Here is a 6,000-nt window from a genome sequence, read left to right on the forward strand (position 1 = left end):
TATTATGCATTCAATACTAAGCTATTCAAATAAATGGTATCTTTATTTTAAATAATATTGCAGAGTGCGTCCTTGTGTCTGGGATCCTAGTCAGCTGGGGACTGAATAGGCTTTCGGTTAATCACGGGAACCTGACAGAGCCAGCATGTAACATGCGGCCTCGTGATTGGCACAGCAACGATAGGGGCGGGTCCTCCCCTTTGTGTACAGGAGGCTTGGAGGGACAGGTCCAGGCTAGTTTTGCGTTGTGAGTGAACCGGTGACCAGCTTGAGAATGCTCCTGTGTCTGACTGAAATATAACATCTTCTGCCTCCATTTATCCATTCGCTACAATATATTGGATTCATGTTGATGTGTATTTAAAGACATTTAAATTTGTGGAAAAAAAAAAAAAAATAGTCTAATCAACCAACAATTTCATGACCCCCCTGCAGTACCTCCGTGGACCAGCTAGGGGTCGCAGACCCCCTGTTCAAGACCTACACAAACTAAAGTTTATTTATGTCAAAATACAGTAATTTATAAGTTATTTCGCCATTATTCACTTTCCTAAAGTCTCCAAAACTCTCATAAACCACACTTTGCATTTTACGCACAGACGCAGGCAGCAGACTCGCTTTAACGCAGTGACTTCCTTGTAGCGGCTGTAAATCTTCACACTGAAGCTGTATATCGTCATTTTTGAAATTTCATTGGCTATACGAAGCATCAGTCATCAGAACGATCGGTTGCAATTTGCCATCGGTGTGTTAACAGGATAAATGGTGATAGCACTGGACATTAATAAATGCTGTCATTTATACTAAACAATATTGCAAGACTGATGATAGGGTTGAGTATTTCCCATATGTATTACCTGCTGCCTTTTAATCATCAGACGGTGACTGTAAAAATAATATAAAGTTGACCTAAGGGTGTCCAAAGTAGAAAAGGTTTGCTCTCATGATATGATCACAATCTGCCCATATTATTGATTTGTTTAGTTAAAAAACTAAATGAATGAAAGTTCAGAGGGTCACCAAAATCATTAGAAGTAATGAAATGGGAACATTAATAATCATTGCAAATTGTATGGTATTCTGGCCACTAGTTTGTGTGACTTCCTAATCAGTACCAACGTGTAAATTGCACTAACAGGTCATTATCATCCACAAGCCCTTAGACCAGGGGTCTTCAATTAAAATACCGAAAGGTCCAGATTGAGAAAATCTCCTCGTGCAAAGGTCCGGAACATTACAATAATATCTAACTTGCGCTATTTAGTGCAATATATATATATATATTCAAGAAGCCTAGTAGTAGTAACAACGTATCTGTGTAGTCAACAACTGTGAAATCAAATAAAGAAAGTACACATCAATTACATTTTAAAATATAATATATAATTACGTTTTAAAATTTAACTGGATGGATTATAAATAATACATAGAAATACATAAATAAATGTTCCCTCATTTCAAGTAAAATAAGGGATCCATCTAAAAATAAAATACACAAATGAATTTTTGTGTGGCTGGAGTGAACTCTTTTCTTCTCTTTTGTTAAATTATTTCACATCATAACTGTCTCAGTGAACTTTATAATAAACAATCTCTACACATTTCAACATCTTGACCTCAGTTCAGACTGGAGTGTTTGGTCTAAAGATGTGTGTTTGGTCTCGTAGTGGCGTTTCACATCGGCGCATTTAATAATGTCCACGGTATCTGAACATACGAGTCGTTTAGTAGCGCCAGCAGGAAGAATGAACAAAGAGTTTGTCCATTCTTTATTAAAAGCTCTGTTCTCGTGGTCCACTTCTCTTTTTAGAGCACCGTGTAAAATTCTCTGACTTACTTTTCCCACTGCTCTCTCTCCGTCTCCCGTGTCTGTGTGTAAATCTCACTCGGCTCACGATGCGTTTCAGAATACAGATATTCGATTGGCTGAGTAGCGTCACGTGAGATGATTTACAACGTATGTGATTGGTCGGTGTGTTTACTGGACTGCTGAACGAGTGCCGCAAAGGCCGTAAAAGCTGTGCAGGTTAAAATAGAAGCGCTCCGCCAAAATGTATAATTCTCAATTATCCATCAGTTACACGTCCGGGTCCGGATAGGACAGCGTCTGGGTCCGGTTCCGGACCGCGGTTTGCCTATTGGCGACCCCTGCCTTAGACCCAGTGTGAGCATTCAATCTGCTCTTCTCAATATACATTATCATGACCACGCCTCATGTTGGGTTTCTCCACTTGCAGTTTGATAGTGGTGATCCTAATTGATTTTGAATTATCCCTGGTCCTCGTTCCTATCACCTTCAGTCACTTCACCCTCAGCTGAAGATCAACTCGTCCACTAATTGCCTCATACTTTCAATTCCCCCTAATGAAAATGGCTATTGTGGACAATGGGAGCAAATTACATTACATTTGAGCAATGGCTCTTTAGCCCCCGCCTCCTGCCAGCTCTCCTTCAACCACTTCCCACCCTCCAGAAAGCCTCTGATGGAACATCTGCGAAGATGGATTTTGGGTGAGCATTTTACTAATTAAACCACACAATATTTAATTAAGAGCCGGTGCAGTCTAATTGTAGATTTTTCCTTTCCTCCTTCCCTCTTTGCTCTCTTTCTGTCTTTCATTCCTGATAAGGTAGGGGTTGAGAGGATTCCATGCCAGAAAAGGCTCATCTGTTGAAATGAGGGAATTTATTTTAAATGAATGTTGACCTAATGTCTCCACAGCTCGGTGCTGATACAGAGGGCTGCAATTTTTTCTTTCTTCCTCTGATCTCTAAGTCACCAATGCTTGGTGAAAACTCTTAATCTCATAAATTGGGCATATCAGGAACTGCTTTGGCTTTGAAAAAACAAACACTGGGCAGAATTTGTCTAGTGTGAATCAAGCAATCGAATAAATGTTGTTTTAAATCGTAATGGGCAGCGGTGACAACAGTGCTCTCTGCTCTCAAGTCTCAGACTCTGGCCAAGATCAGAGTCTGAGTCTGAGACTATTTTTTTCTTTTTATAAAAAGAAAAAAATAACTTGGAACAATATAAGAATTTCTGAAATTGGAGTGAAATTCAAACATTATTTGTATTTCTGTAACGCCACAGCACAAGGCCAGTATACTACAAGCTACCAGAGAAGCCATTAATCAGATCAGTAACGGAACACTGGTTTCCTGAGGCCATCCGACTATTTGTTAATGAGTCCATGCAGCTATCGATGGTAATTACATGATGTTGCTGAGAGATATTGATCTTGGCCAGAGTCTGAGACTTGAGAGCAGAGAGCACTGTTGTCACCGCTGCCCATTACGATTTAAAACAACATTTATGGTGTGGCTGAAAAAGTTAAATTTGGTGGAATATTGAATAAACCAGTCAGGTTTATTTCCCCAGGGGCATGAATGTGCTCAGAGAAGGTCATGACTATCTGATCAATAGACTATGAGGTATCTATCGTGCTAACGTACCATGTTGTGCCTCAGAGGGTGCAAAATGTCAAGGGGTCACCAACATCTCGCAAACATTAAGATTCACAAAAAAATGTAATAGAAAAGCGGCTACTATTTATATTTTTATTTTAGAAAGATGATGGTGCTGCAAACAAAAAACATATGTGTTGATAACGTTTGAACAAACGATACCTCTGGGGTGACATGCAAGCTCTCAGTAAATGTAATGGTGTCTGTCCATTTCATTTTGATATTATCTCAGGAGTCTCTGGTTGTCCTTCAATAGTTCATCTGATCGACTTCTCACTTGCCGGTTATAATTGGCCAAGCAATCGGCCAAGTGGGCTCTGCACTTGTTTCCAGATGCGCCAGATCGGAGCTCAGCTGTGTGAGCTGCCTGATCAGATGAAGATCTGATTTATTTTGTGGTCAAAGAAGCAGCTCTAAAACGGTGGATAAAGGCATTTTGTTTCTCATAAATTCTTCACAATAAAAGTTCCACGCTATTTGTGCTTTTCCTTCCTGCCGTTTTAGTAGAATTGTTTGTATTAATATAACAAATATCTGCAAATCCGCAATCGACAAAGAGCAGCTTTACATTCAGTTGGCGTCCTGTTTCTGTTCAGCAGACGTATTTAAAGCAGAGACATCTACTAAATTGTGCAACATGGAGAAATAAATAATTCAGCTAATTAGCATTTTATATTAGACCCTGCCTGTCTAGTAAAAGCCAACATATTTAAAACTTTGTACCTTGAGTTTATACTCAGATTTTCTGTTGCAAATTTTAAGCCCAACATGTTTCTTTTCTTCACCGACGGTAGAAAGATCTTCCAGCGTCACAAAAAAACATGATATACTTATTGTGACAGTATGGATAAGCCTCTTTACAGTGTGACAGTGTATCATATTCACTCTCCGTTGAGCTCTGTTTTGGTCTATATCTGTTTCTTTAGCTGCTCAATGCTCCACTATGTTCACCAGCTAGTTTGATGTTGGCTGCTGAGCAGGTATTGTGTAGTGTACAGCAGGCCTTTGAGCTTTTTCTCTGAAAACAGCTGCTGCTGGAAACAAAGTTCATGAGAGCGGAGATTTGGGGCACAAAAACCAAAACAAATGGCTAAAACAGCTGAAAGGCTGAGGGGACTGCAGCGTTGGGTGGTAATGATCTGTGAGTTAGTCAGTACAAGCAACCCTGCACATTACACATGAATACACACATCCATTTTTATATAACAATAGTGATTAATGCAGCTTTAAAAAAATATCATCTGTCGAGCTACTGCTTAAAGCCAGGAAAATAAATCACTATGTCCAACGTGAGTTGTGTGATTTTGATTTCAGGGTTTTTTAATCAAATGCAAGGACATTAAACAAACTCCCAACGCTGAAGTTTGGTGACCATCTGTCCCTAGAACTCTCTATCTCAATGCGGCTCTGTGTTGGTAGATTAAACCAACACAGCTTCAGCGAGTCTTCAAGTAAAAGACGCACAAATCACAGCTCCCACGCAGACATCCTCCTGTGCAGAGAGGAAGTAGCTGCACCAGCAGCACACGGAGATATGAAGTTAATTAAACTGCCAATCCCCATGAGGACCTTGACAGCCAAGGAAGACCTGTGGCTGGATTAGAACCGAGGAGCGGGGGAAGCGGTGAAGCAATCTGCAGTGTTTCATTAATTCTATTCACAAACCAAAAATATATAGAAGATGTTGTGTTTTTTCAGGTCTCTGCAGGTAAATGCGAATCACAGGTTGTGTCTTTATGTAGCAGCATCAGTTAAATGAGAGAGGTGTTTTTTACAGTGTGAAGAAGATGGAATACTGGAATTTCCCTTTGACCCTTGACCTTATGGTAGAGTTGGCCAGTGGGATGGAAAAATCAATGCTGTTATGAGAAAATGATGAGTTGAAAAAAAAAGGAAAGGAAATAACATCAGTCCATCAAAATGTCATTTTAGAAACAATGAAACTTGTGACTGCTTTCACTGCACATATTGACACATGCGGGCGGTCATACATAATAATCATTTAATAATCATGAATTTAAAGAATTATTTATTTATTTTAACTATTTATCAATTAAAATTACTACTTTAATTTGATTGTTGTTTTTTTATTACGATACAATTCAGGGTTGTTGTTTCTTTTATTTTATTTTTGCTCCTCTTTCCACCTACTCTCTTGCCGCCACCTTTTTTAGATACATTTTTCTTCGTGTGTGTGTGTATATCACAGTGGCGGGCCGTGCATTTTATACCTGGGCCTTCACTGCTGTCCTGCAGCTGAAACACAGCTACGGTTATTATTTGTTTTGTGTAAAAATGAAGCCAACACCTATAAATACACTAACTGTAGAGAATACGCCGAGAGTGCGTCTCCTCTCTGCTCTGACTGCAGCTGGGACTGCTGCGAAACTGACCGTCTGTGAGTGCTTTGGGGCGGCTCACGGCAGCACCCGCTGCTCGTTCACGACAGTGTAGAACGTACGTGCTTTCACGTCAGAGTCAAAACACCAGAAAAGTCTCCAACAACCACAAAACAAGTCGCTAGATGTGTCA

The sequence above is a fragment of the Pholis gunnellus genome (assembly GCF_910591455.1).
Source record: "Pholis gunnellus genome assembly, chromosome: 8".
Taxonomy (NCBI): Eukaryota; Metazoa; Chordata; class Actinopteri; order Perciformes; family Pholidae; genus Pholis; species Pholis gunnellus.